Raw genomic sequence first — 14,051 nt, 5'->3', positions numbered from 1 at the left:
ACATCTTTCAAATTCATAACCAACCTGTGCTCCATATAGCTGCATCTTTTCTTCCATAATCAAGGAATATACTGAGGAAAAATAAGAGATAACTGAAAATGCTGTGACCTCCTCAGGAAGCTGTAATATGATGGTGCCAATCTAATTAGACCTGTAATTCATCACGGCAACACCCCACTGGTTTATGTCATTACACAAATGTCCTCAATACACTCAGACTTCGCATCACTGTAACATCCTGTGTGGGTATGAAGACTCTAATCAGTGTCTGTGGAATCCCTAAAAGGCTTCAGTGCCCAGGATTCCAAGCCTTATCTCTAAATGGCATGGTGTTGTGCATTGCAACTTGTATTGGATATTAGAATTATTTCCGAAACATTTCAAACACCTCGAAACCTTGGCATCACTCCCACAGCTTCTCCTTCAAATCTGGGACTGGGGTAGGACCAAGCCCCAGTATTTTCAAAGGCTCCGGGTAACTCAGGGGTGTAGGCATCACAGAGAGCTGTTGCTCTCAATGCAGTTTCCCACACTGAGTCCCCAGGTCATCTGGGGCATCTGCTGAGACACAGATTCTTGAACCTGACTTCAGAGATTTTGATTCACTTGGTATGAGGTGAGAGATAAAAAAAAAAAATTGAATTTATAAATGAACTCTTGGAGATGCTAATGCAGTAGCTAGGCACCGCACCTTAAGCATGCTCTAAAATGTCACAAAGTGTTTTATTTACATATCAAACCCAATTCAACTACACCCTCTGCTTATAACAAATGGCACTTGCTTTCAGACAGGGCTACCTACTTAGGCCTAATATTTGCCTGACAGTATGAGGTACCAAAGAAGCACAATGAACAGGGTGTGCCCTCTCCTCCCCACCCCCCGGCTCTCTTCCTCTCTGCCCCTCTGTGTTGATAGAATCTGAGAGCAGTTTATTGTTAAATTACAGGGTTATTTCTGAAAAGTGTCCTGGGTACCCCAAACGTGTACCCAACAGTTAGGATTGTGTTGTGCTGGGGGTGTCCATTGCAGGGACCTGGTGAGGCACTGGATTCAGCACCATGGACATCAACATCTCATGTTAGTCCTGTCTTGATAGGACAATGAAACTACAATAACCTTCTCAGTGAAAATGAGGAAGAACAAGAGATCCAGCATCCCCTGAGCTGTCACATTTGAGAACCACACTGGGCTAAACTTGTGAAAGCCCTTGATAAGAGGACACAGTTGCACGGTGCCATTTGTTTGCTTCGAGCCAATAACTCGGGAATCCTTTCACTGCCTTGGCTTCCTTGCTTTCATGCTTCTCATATTCCATCCTCCCGCTCTCTTTCATTCCTGTTAACAATTACCAGACTTGGTATGTGACCAATAAATATTTATTGAATGAAGTATTTAGATGGAAATATACCAGTATCCCCTGCTTATCATAAAACACACCAAAACGTTCGAGTGGCCCTTAAATTTGAATGGGGAACAAAATCACCTGGCAGATATGTTAAAATGCTGATTTCTGGGTACGCCTCCAAAGTTTCCATTGAGCAGGTCTGGGGTCTGGAGTGAGAGCCAAGCTGATCTGGTGGGTAATCAGAAGGTTGAAAAGGCCCTAGCATGGTAGGATTGTGACGACAGAAACTTATTAGTGAGTATATAGATGTTTGTTGCAATGATTTTCAACTTCTATATACATTTTTAAATATCCATAATAAAAAGCCTTTGACATCTCCAAAATAAAGCAATTCCAATGTACTGTCCAGTGTCTAGGCTCCTTGTTTTAAGGACTCACAGAACTTGACATTTACAACTCAAATCTGTTTCTCTCTTTTCCTTTCTCCACTTCTCTTCCCTCCCTCCTTCCTTCCTTCTTTCCTCTTTGCCTCTTTTCCTCTCCTTTCCCATTCTTCCTAATTCAAAAAGAAGCCACCAAGAGAGGCTGAGGACCAAGAGTTTTACCTTCTAAGAAATTAACTTGCCATCATGCTGGGAGGAGTGATGCTCCAGCAGCCTGACAGGGACAGGCCTGGGATGGGTGTGTGGCTCCTTTACCAGTGGAAAGCCCGGAACAGTGGCCTCTTCAGAAGCCAAAGCTGGAGAGTTGGTACTCCAAGGACAGGGAATTGGAAAAGACTGGAAACCTAAGAGTAGGAAACAGGAGGAGCCTCAGCATGGCAAGAAAAAAAAGCCATGGCTGTCCTCAGCCACCACAAGGCAGCCTTGAGCCTACCTTCCATAACTCTGGCTACCTCGGGACAAAGATTGCACCTCCTCCTCTGTTCCAGCAAAGACAGCATCTCCTTCCTCTGTGAAGATCCAGGGAAGAAGTCAATTTGCATACAGTCACACTACAAACTGTTCAAAGTTGAGAACCTCTCAAATTTTATGATGCATCTCAAAATCAAGTGGAACTAGCTCCGCGTCATGTCAAGAATCCAACAAGCAAGCACTCACAGTGGAGAGGCTCTCTGAGTTATGAAGCAAGAGTACTTTTCATGTTCTCAAAGGCCAGTTCCAATCTTCTCTACCAGGAGATATATAGACAACAACAGAAGAATGTGAGCTGGGCATAAGCAAGACTTGTTCTGACACCTGCCAAGGAGTTTGTGGTACCTTAGTCCTCAAAGTCCTCAAGCAACAGCTTTCTAAGAATGCGCACCCACCACAGTCTTCGGGCTGGAATTCTTGCAGCATATCAGAGGATGGGACAAAAGGTTCAAAGAGGATGGGTGTGCAGGATGCCGTTGGGATTGGCTTCCTGAGCTTAGGCTCAGCCCCTGGAGAGAGGTCCATGCTTCCCTGCACCAGCATCCTGATGCTGCTCCTCTGCCCACCACTCCATAGGCATGAACCAGAGGTAGCTCAGGACAGAAGTGCAGAAGTACCAGAGCCCACGCCACTCAGATAAAACCAACTGACCTTTCTTTGTGCCACACTTTTCCCTGGTGACCTTTTAGTCAGCTTAATGAAGCCATCCCCCTTATCCATCCCCCTTATGGGTAAAAAACAAATCCTTAAAGCCCAGGAGATGATAAATAAGGATATGGAAAAAAATAATATAAGACTAAAGAACCCTGCTGACATGGGGTGCCGAATTATAATTTGGGATGGAGCAAGGTAAGTTTGAAGAAACATCCTATTTCTTCCCCCAGCCCCAATCTATAAAGCATCACAGGCAACCACAGAAGGAGACAGGTCCACAATCTTGCTGCTGTGGTTTGAAAGTGAAATGTCTCCCAAGTGTTTGAACACTTGGTCCAGCTAGTGGCATTGTTTTAGAAGGCTGAAGAACATTAGATGAAACCTAGCTGGAGGAAGGGAATCATTAGACGCAGGTCTTCAGGTTTTAGGACCTGATTCTATTCCCTGTCTTCACTAACAGCAGATGCAGAGTGGCCAGCCTCATACTCCTGCTGCTGCACCTTCTCCTTCATGGTGCACTATATTCCTTCTTAAAACCAAGACCAAAAACAAAAACAAAACAAAACAAACAAAAAAAAAAACCCTTCTTTCTTTAGGTGCCTCTTGTAGAGTATTTGGTCACAGATACAGGAAAAGTAACTAAAACGCCTGCCCTGATCCTGACATCTGAAGCTCCTCAAAGCCTACACCAAAGCAAACCCAGAGCGCATCCTACCAACTGCCATGCTATCCCATGAAATGGTCCAGCATACATCCTGACATAGCAGAGGAGCTCAACGGATGCTGGGTTCTTAGGTGTAGGAATGTGTGATGGCATCTCACATGGTCACTCTCCTCCACCATCATTTGCTCCATTACAAGGACAAAGGGACAGCAAGGACATCAGCGGGTGCGTGCTTAACACTCTCCTCACGGACCCATCACTCTGGCACCAACGTGTTCTCCCTACTGAGTGGGCCCCACATAGATTTCCTTCCTTTGAATTCTCCAGGAAGATATATTGATCCAGTCCAAGTGACATCAATAGACCCAGGTAACTGAATAAAGCTTCTGGAGTTTGCCTTAAAATACGTATGATGTAGTCTCAGGACACCACCTGGCAGCTTCGTCACTCCGCCCTTTCCTGCTGCCATTCATCATGCCCCCTCCCCCGCCCCACCTGACTCAGCTTTACCCTTCCTTCCCACCTGACACTCCTCAGTCAGTTCCAGGGCATGAGGATGTGGTGGTGGGAATGAAAGGAAGCTGTGCAGTTCCATTCCACAGTCTGAAACAGTCCTTGTCAATGACCTCCAGGGTTCTGGGCTCTCACCTCTGTTGCCCCACTTTCCATAGTGAAGTGACCCAGTTCCTCCCCGGACGAGAGTGTGTGTTTGCTTCTCTTTCCCCTTCTCAGAGTTCCCTTCGCTCTGTGCCACCCAGGAGGCCCAGAGTGAGGACTATTGCTGCAGACCCCCCCTCCCTGTAATGTGGAAGTAATAACACAGCATCTACCTCACTGGAGCCGTGTAAGGATTAACTGAGATAAAAACACACACGAAGAGCTTAGTCTACTCCTGATACACAGCATCAGTAGTAAAATCAGCAGATTCTCTCCCCTGAGCACTTAGAATACATTAACCAGCGCTTATGTTAATCGGCCTAATCCTCATGACCACCCTGTGAGGTAAATACAATTGTCAGGGCCATTTGCAGATGTGGAAACTAAGACAGAGGAAATGCAGCTGGCCCCAAACCTACAGTGATTAAGCAACAGAGCTGAGATTTGGACCCAGGTCCATTTGATTGCAGTCTTATGTTCTTAACAGCTGTAACCAGTTGTATCCAATACATGCTTCTTTCCTTTTCTATTTCTATTCATCTGTCTCTAGCTGCCACCTCACTGTGGAATCCTGCATTGACACACAAGGTTTGGCAGCAAGGGCCAATAGAGTTTTTCTGTAAAAAGCAAAAATAGTAAGTATTTCCCGCTTTGTGAGCCATGCAGTCTGTCACGGCCACTTGCCTCTGCAGTGTTGTGTGAAAGCAGGCAGATACATGCACATGACTAGCACAGCTATGGTCCAAGGAAACTTTACAGACAAAAATCTGGTGGCTACAGGGCATGAGTGGGTAAGAGTGCTTGTTCTGCAGGGCATGAGGGACCTGGGTTCAAATCTTTACATCCCACATGAAAAAGCCAGGTATGGTTGCATGTGCTATAACCTCAACACTGGGAGACAGAGACCTGTGGATCCTGATATCTCAGTGGTTAGATATCCAACCCAAAACTGAGAGCTCTGTTTCAGGGAGAGGTCATGACTCATGTCTCATGACAATAAGACAGGGAATAATAGAGGAAAGTACTCAATGTCTTGCTCTGGCCTCCACATGCATACACAACACAAGGATGTGCACAGACACAGCCATTATGCACATACACACAGATCTGGTAGCTAGCTCATCCCAAGGACCACAGCTTCCTGGCCCTAATCTAGATTAGCAGCACAACTCTGGATAAAAGAGACTTAGGATGCAGAGGCTAGACAAACAGGAAGTGCTCAATGAGGTCACTTCGTCCATCTACTTCAGTCCAGGCAGTAGGACCAAGAAGCTTTCATTACAGTTTCAAAGGAAGGCTGACTCAATTTTTACTAGGATTTATGTCAGGCATGTTCCCTCCTTCCCTGGCTTATCTGTGAACTGAGGTTTTTCTCTGCTGAGAGCTACCAGCCTATGCAGCAATCCCAAACCCATCCCTTACCCTGTCCTAGACAGCAATGCTTCCCAAGAGACATGGCCACTCCTTTGGAAAGCAGCAGCAGCCATAGAGATGGATCAGCCAGCTGCTTCCTCACTGTGTGTGTGTGTGTGTGTGTGTGTGTGTGTGTGTGTGTGTGTGTGTGTGTGTGTGAGCGTGTACTTATTGCTCAGGAGACTCTCTACAAAGGAAGTCCCTGGTACTAAAGTCAAGATTACAAATGGCCTGCTTTCTCCAGAGATGGGAAAGCCACCTTGGGTAGAGTACTTTTCTTAAAACAAGGGCCAGTGTAATAAAATGGTGACCACTGCAGGGGATAGCCCATCTGTCAGCAATACAGGGGCACCCCACTTCTTATGCAGATGTCACCAGTGAGGTGAGGGAAGGAGATAAAGAGAACTTGAGTTGAATTGTTTCATTTACATTTATCGGTTTATGGTCATAGAACATATGAAAAGTTCATGGAATCTTCAGCACACATTATAGTAAGAAAGCCAACACTCAAATGTATATGGGGGCAGTCCACAGAGCAAGCCACACACAGTCCCAAGTGCTCTGAGGAAGGCAGGACCCGAGTGATCATCAAAGATCTAACCGACGAAGCCAACTTGCTACTTGGGTTTGCGGCTTTGATGCCCCCATTTCTTCTCATTGTCCTTCCTACCACTTCACTGGATACACCTGCTGTGGGATAATGCTTTTGTACACTGGTTTAATAAAATGCTGATTTGCCAGTAGCCAGGCAGGAAGTATAGGTGGGATAAGCAGACAAGGAGAATTCTGAGAAGAGGAAGGCTGAGTCAGGAGACATCAGCCCACTGTCCAGGGAGCAGCATGTAATGGCACACAGGTAAAGCCATGGAACACATGTCAACATATAGATTAACAGAAATGGGCTGAGTTTAAATGTAAGAGCTAATCAGTAGTTAGCCTGAGCTAATGGCCAAGCAGTTTTAATTAATATAAGCCTCTGTGTGTTTACTTGAATCTGAGTGGCTGTAGACCGGGCAGGACACCGGAAAACTTTCAACTACATCTGCCTTCTACTGCCCTGCTCCATAAGGTGTCTTTCCAGGGCCAGTGGATCCACAGAAGCCTAAATGATCTCTACATTGTAAGTTTTCCATGTCAGGGACAAATTTAGCAACAGGAAAGTGAGGGTCCAAGCTATAGCACAATGGGGCATGTGGTGTTGGACCACAATGATTGCTTTAGTTTATCCTCTATGACAAGTAGGGCACACCTAGCACTTCCCACACTAACTTCCTGGCTTGGAATGCTGTCCTCTGAGCCTAACAGCCTTTTGCATCCTCATCAGATCATTTATGATCACACAAAATACAATCAAGCTGGGGCCTGTTGGTGTTCCCTCATAGGAGGAGTTTGGATGGCCATTAAACACTCATATGAGAGTTCAGCTACTCCATCATGTCCCTCTCTGTGAGCTGTGTGTAATTCTGCCCCAGCTGCACATGTCTCAGGTGATGCAAAATACATATGGTTTGGAAGGTTAACTGGAGAAGAGACTCCATATTGTGGCTATGGGGAAGTATTTATCCAAGCTGGGGGGAGACTTGAGTGATGCAGCTGCTTGGGGTTACCCACACTCCTGGACGTAATCCCTCACTCATGCTACTATAGGCAAGTCCAGTAAACTCATTGGTTCACCAAGCCAGACTTAGGTAAAAATCAGTACACTATTCTGTTGGTGGTATCCTGTGATGGTTTAATGTCAACTTGGCACAAATTAGGATCACCCAAGGAATGAGCCTCAATAAAGGAATTGTCTATTTGATGTGGGAAGCCCTGGTTGTAAATGTGGGCGGCACCTACTGGTAACCGCCAGATAAACAGGAGCTTGACGGGAGGAAGATTACTCACCTTTCGCTTCTTTGGCTTTCTCTCAAGCCACCAAGTTAATGTATCCTGTTGCTGCTGCTGCTGCTGATTTCTTTGCTGATACCAGAAACAGCATTTCCCGGCTTCCATTGTTGACTGAAGACTAATGGATCTCTTGGAACCATCCAGAGTTTTGGTGCTAGATTGGAATTACTGAAGGACCAGCCCCACAGACTAAGCCTAAGCAACTGCTAAATTCTTGGTTTTCCCAGAAACCAAGCATAGATACATATATATCTCCTCAAGGTTCAGCCTCAAGGACCAAGCAACTAAGGGGTTTAGAGCCTCTTGGGTGTGATTAAGTTGTTGTTACTATTTTGAAATAAGTTGATTTAGTACTATATTATTATTATTATTATTATTATTATTATTATTATTATTATTATTATTATTATTATTAAATATATGTGAGGAAACCTTGGTTAATACACGTCCTATCTGGGAGAAGCCATTGTTCACATCTCCCCAGGAAAAGTTTGTACATGTCCCCTTACCCAACTTAGGATATATTCTCACCACTTAACACTTTGCTACCCATTGTCCATCTTCTCTTCCTTTCTAGGCTCCAGAGATCCCCTCCCTGGTTATAAAGGAAATTCCTCAGGGTAGAGATTGCTATATCAGAATAAAGATGATGTCTGTAACACTGAGGGCAAAAGATGATCATAACCCAGGCTTACCTCAGTAGTTCACAATGTTTGAGCTGTGGACTGTAGAGGGCAAAGTGGTTTTCATGCCCACCTCACAACCTCTACTGTTCCTCCATCTGCAATGCATCTCCCCAACCCACCTTCATCCAGCAATAGCTTTCCCATCACTCACATCAGCTTAAGTACCTTCACAGAGAGGCTTTCTCATGTCACTAACGTTAAAGTAACTTCCAGAGGGTGTTCAATAAACATTTACTGATTGAATGAATGAATGAGTAAATGGCCTTCATTTTGTAGATGAGGAAACTGAAACTCGCTGTATCAATCAATCACTCGCCTGTGATCAAAGAATTATTGAAAGTCACAAACTAGGGTCTTCGAACAGCAGAATACTAAAACATTTGTGTTTCCTGTACTCCAAGTACATGTGGGCCTTGGCATTGTAGCTCCTCACTCAGTTCTCTGTACAACGATAGTCTCTAAGCATCGTGAGGGAAAGCCAGGGACACCTTGAAGAGCTCTGCCAGGTTACAGTGCAGAGTACATCAATATTGATTGTACTAATAATCTACATTAATATGTACTAGTCAGTAAACTGACATTCAGTTGAGTCTCCACATTATTCCCAGAAAAAGAGTGGTTAATTCAGGACATAAACAGAAGACATGGGCCTTCACTTACTCTAGCCTTCTCTCTGAGTCATAAAGCAGTTTCTCCCTGGAATATCCCCTGGGATGCAGAAAGATGAGGATACTCGTGGAATTTCTTTGAACAACTGGAGCAAGAATGGGGAAAGTGACTATCCAACATGAGCAGTGTTTGTAGCAAGTTAAAAATCTCAGCTAATGGTAACACTGTGTTGTTCTCCTGGGTTCTTGCATCAGTCGTGAATTCACTCACTTGGGAATCCAGTCTGTGCTGCTTCCCCCATCCAGGCCCAAAGCGGGTGTTGGTCTGAGTCAGAGTAAAGGTGTTGGCTCATCTCAAGTTAAGGAGTTTCATGACTAGGAGCCAAACCAGCAACAAAGACACAAGTTAGGAGTCCACAGTCAATAGGTAAATAGAGTGGGAGGCTGCTAACACACTACATTCATCTCTGGAAACTGTCTAGCCCCTCATTCACTCTCACGTCAAATACTAGCATACCTTTCCCCTTCCGGGTAGATTCCCTTCATCTTAGTCAACTAGTTTCTCCCCAGCATCAAGTACACTTGTTCTCTTAGGTACCCCCTCATTCTTTGCCTTGTCTCCTCTGCCTTCCCTCTAGGCCTTCCCAGATTTAAAAAGACAGTATCATAAAATTAAGTGTGCAGGTTTTGCCATCGCACTAGTCTGGGTTGAAATCTTTGCTCTACCAATCACTATTTGTAATCTAGTCATTTAAACCTCATTGAGCTGCCATTTTCTTTTCATTTGATGGAGATAATCCTTACAGAGGAGTTGCAGGGAATGGAGTCAACAGTACATATTTCCTAAAGGTCTTACTATTAGTAAGTTTAGTGCAGGACAAATAGTAAGAATTCAGTGATGCTCATTATGGGCCACTATGCCTGTAATCCCAACACTATGGAAGCAGGACCAGAGACTCTCCACAAGTTCAAGGCCAGCCTGGTCTGCATAGCAAGTTCTCAGCCAGCTATGGCTATACAGTGAGACTCTGTTTCAACTCCCACTCCCAATGCTTTTCCAATAAATGGCAGTCATATTACTACACTAGCAGTCTCACTTCTCTCAACCCTACTCCCTCTAACTTTCTCTTTCTTTGCAGGCATAACACTGCACACATACAGTCTTGCTCAATAAAACACTAACACATTATCTGAAGGTGCTTGGTGTTGGACAGTCCCTGGTGTTTCAGATATTGTTTCTCTCTTCTTTCACCTCCCCACATCCTGTCCTTAAGACATTTTACTTCCCCCACCTTTCCTACCAATACCTGCAGAGATAGTGGCTTTCCACATTATCAGCATTATGTAGTCATAAGCCCCATCTGGAGTCTATTTAGAACATTTGGCTAAGAGAGTCAGAATATCTGCCACTTAGGCTCTCTCTCACTCTGCCCACCATGTTTAATTCATGTGTATGGCACACCACTCAAAGAGGCTCAATGAGCTGTGAAGATCATGATATGAGCCATGCAGATTGTACATTACTGAATTAAGATACTAAATATGGCGCCTAAGTGAGGCCAAGGAAGGAATGACGAAAGCCTTGGCAGATTAGCAATGGAAGACGGAATGGTTCAAGTCTGTAGCAAATTGAGAAGATGCATGATTTCAAGGAAAGGACCATTTGTCATACTGGAGTCATTCTCAATTTCTCCTTCTCCCTCATCCTTTACATTCAATCCATCACTGAGACCTGTCATTTCTGCCTTGAAATAAATCTCAAGTGTCCACTTCTCTTTATTCCCACTGCCACCACTCAAGGTCAAGGCCTTATCTCTTCTCTCTTTGACTATTATAGTAGACTCCCTCAGCACGTTGGTTCTATTTTGTCCTTCTCTGATACATCAATCTTACTAAAACATCAACCAAATCATATCATTCTTCTGTTTTAGAAAACAAAAACAAAAAACTTCCATTGGCATCCCACTGAGCATGTAATAAAGACCAAACTTATTATAATAGCATTTTGGTGTGTGTGTGTGTGTGTGTGTGTGTGTGTGTGTGTGTGTGTGTGTGTGCGCGCGCGCGCGCACACGTGTGTGCGTGTTAGAGTGCCTACAGAGGCCAGAAGAAGGTATCACAACCTCTAGAACTGAACCGATATGGGTGCTTGGAACTTGGGTCTTTTAGAAGAACATTAAATGCTCTTAACCCCTGAGTCATTTCTCCAGGCCTCTCATGCTTTGGAGCTCTTGTTATCCATGTTCATAGTTATCCAGATTCCTCCATGCTTGCTCTTCGATGGCCATTCTTACATCTTTTATGTTGCTTCAACAAGCTGCCTGTTCCCTCCTTAAACTCTTACATTTGTCATTCCTTGGGCCTTTGTTTTGTATAGCCAGCATATTCTCATCCTCCAGATTTTGATATAAAGCAGACTTCTGGGTCTCCTCTCAGCATAGCCTGCCCTACTCATGATCAGCTTTTCACTGGAAGCTCCCTCTGAACTGCCCTTGCCTCTCTAACCCTTGTGGTCTCTTCCACAAGAATTTGAATTTGACACACAGAGGACAGAGTCAAAGATGGGGCAGTGTCTATGACAGAGTAGAGGACAGCACACCAAGGGTTGAGAGTGGACAGTGGCCAACGGGGCCACTGTACCAATCTACATGTTAGGCAAGCTTTTTATTATCTCTAAAGTCTTCTGAGGAGTGTTTGCCTATCCAGGTGATGGATGGGGTCGTTTGAATTGACTCTTATGGGAGGGGACGATGGCATGTTCTTTAACAGAAAGCCTCTGGCTAGCTCATCATCTTATAAGGTTTAGATACTTACCTGTCAACGATCTCTGAGGTGATTGAGAATGGCATATCTCTACCTAGACAGAGACAGGACTCAGATCTCCTTCCTTCGTCCAGTAACCAGAATGCAGCAGTTTCTGTTCTTGCTTTTACCAGCTTCTGATTTTGATGGAGGGGTCCATCTCAGTGACCTCCAAGCCAGCTAGTGTCTAACTAGCTCACCACAAGCTCATCACCCTGCTTCTTTTTCCAGCAACTTTGCCTACATTTTTTTCTATCTGCTCGATGATTACAGAGAACATCCTCTTACTCATGGTGTCTCCTTGTGCTTTTACAATATGGGAGGGATGATAGTCAATAAATGTGTGCTGAACACTAAATAAATGAACTTCTTGTAGAAGGTTCCATTCCAGGATTTGGTCTTTTATTGGCCAGTTATAGACTAACTTCACTCCTCACGGTCCTTCATTTTCTTGGCTCTATGTTATAAACCCACAGCTAGCAAGGCAACTGAATGCAAAATGAAGACATAGATAATTTTTCCAAAAAAAATAAAAATGAAACAAGGAAAGAACAGAACTTACATATTGGTGGAAACAAACCATTCATTTACTCACTGGGTGCTTTTGGCATGCCAGGGATAGACCAGGCACTCACAGCACACTGATATTTAGCAGGGCGTCTAAGTAGAGCTTGGAATCTGGAGAGGCATGCATCAAGCACATAACTATATAATTATTCCTGGGCTAAGTGCTCTGAAGGAGAGGAAAGGTGTGTTGAGAATAATGCCGAAGGAGACAATGATGAAGAAATGCCTCTAAAGAGAAAATGCAACATTTAAGCTGCAACCTGAAGGGGGGATGAGTGAGGAGAGAAAACGGGAAATGGTTCAAGAAGTATCATTTGGCCACCTGGATGTCCCGAGTCGCAGTGCAGAAACGAGAAGCTACATCTCATGGTTAAGGGTCAGAAAAGGACCCTTACTCCAGGGAAATTTAATATATATGTGTGTGTGTGTGTGTGTGTGTGTGTGTGTGTGTGTGTGTGTGTGTCCACATGTGCATGTGAAAGCCAGATGTTGATATTCAGTGTCTTTCTCAATTGCTCTCCATTTTATTTTTTGAGGTAGAGTCTCTCACTGAGCCTGGAGTTCATTGATTGACCAGACTGACTGGCCAGAGAGTTTCTGTGCTCCAACTTCCTCCACCTCCCCAGATCTGAGATCCCAGGTGCAAACTGCTACACTCAGCTTCTTACTTGGTCACCGGGGTGCTGAACTTACACAATAAGCACTTTACCCACTGGGACATTTCCCCAACCCCTAAGAAAATGGAACTTTTAAAAAATCATTTCTTCCTATAGAACTACAACTATATATTTTAGTTTGTAAAATATAAGCAGTGCCAAGACAGAGTTCTCTTTTGTCCTAATGTGTTTATTCTATGTCATCATGCATCTTTCCTTCTTGGAAGACTGGAGCTCATTTAAAAATCCTCAGCATACCAACCTACCCTTAGGTGGCATGAGTCTCTCTCCCCATCTTCAGAGAGGAAACCATTTACTTCTAATTCCTTTGGGTGGCTAACAGAGAACACATTAGAAAACACTTAGGCACTGAGGAAACAGTTATTTAGGAAAAACACCTACATTATTTAATAGTCCATAACTCCTGCCAGCTCTTTATGCAGTCTGGGTATGTGAACAAGGTAGAGAAGGAAGGACAGATTAAAAAAATCCTTGCTGCTTGTCCCCAGACCATTAACTGTCTTTTAGACAAGTTCTTCATCAGGTAACTTATGTATCTGGAGGGTCCCTCATCAGACATGTCCACAGGGACATCCAAGACTTCCTCTTCTTAAACATGGAAGAATCTAAGGGGATCATTGGACAACACACTGGAGCAGCAGTCTGCACACAGGACTACAATTCCCCTCATTGGCTCTTAGAATTTGTTCATCTTGCTATGTGGTAGTAAGCGGGTCTCGCTATCTTTCTGAATTTCAAAATTGTCTCTTTCCTTGGAACAATGAAGTCATCAAACCAGATCAGGATTTACAAATATATTGTTTTAGCTGTATAATGATTTCTTCAGTGATTTCTTACTGATGACAATATGGGTACAGTAGAAGCACCTATCCTTTTCCTTTGGGGTTGCATCCCCAGAAGGTACTGCCTGAGATGTCTTGTATCACTTGATACACTGCTTGGAAACTCCTGAATTCGAAACCTACATGGTTTTTAGTTTTTAAGAACCCAGAGGCTGAATTGTATCACCTAAATTCTTACATTGAATCCTCATCTCTAATATGACTGCACTGGAAACCAGATTTTTCAGAAAGTGACAATTTGATGAGGTTAAGATTGATGGGATCCTAACCCAATAAGATTCATGGCTTCATAAGAAGAGGAAGAGGGATCCATCTCTCTGTCCACGTGTAC

The 14,051-nt window shown here is 44.0% G+C and overlaps 1 long non-coding RNA gene across 1 annotated transcript in view; it reads right to left on the bottom strand.

Annotated features, from left to right (window-relative positions):
• Nucleotides 1-840: 840 nt before the first annotated feature.
• Nucleotides 841-14,051, bottom strand: part of LOC143273945 (uncharacterized) — a 35,091-nt gene continuing 21,880 nt past the window's right edge. Inside the window, exons 2-4 of the long non-coding RNA XR_013052283.1 lie at nucleotides 2,223-2,298; nucleotides 1,952-2,133; nucleotides 841-1,574 (exon numbers count right to left, since the gene is read on the bottom strand). This is a non-coding gene — a long non-coding RNA (uncharacterized LOC143273945). The remainder of the gene's footprint in view (nucleotides 1,575-1,951; nucleotides 2,134-2,222; nucleotides 2,299-14,051) is intronic.

The sequence above is a fragment of the Peromyscus maniculatus genome, chromosome 6 (assembly GCF_049852395.1).
Source record: "Peromyscus maniculatus bairdii isolate BWxNUB_F1_BW_parent chromosome 6, HU_Pman_BW_mat_3.1, whole genome shotgun sequence".
In the NCBI taxonomy this organism is placed as follows: domain Eukaryota; kingdom Metazoa; phylum Chordata; class Mammalia; order Rodentia; family Cricetidae; genus Peromyscus; species Peromyscus maniculatus.
Note: the sequence above shows the minus strand (reverse complement) of the source record. Positions and strands in the feature narration are given on the sequence as shown.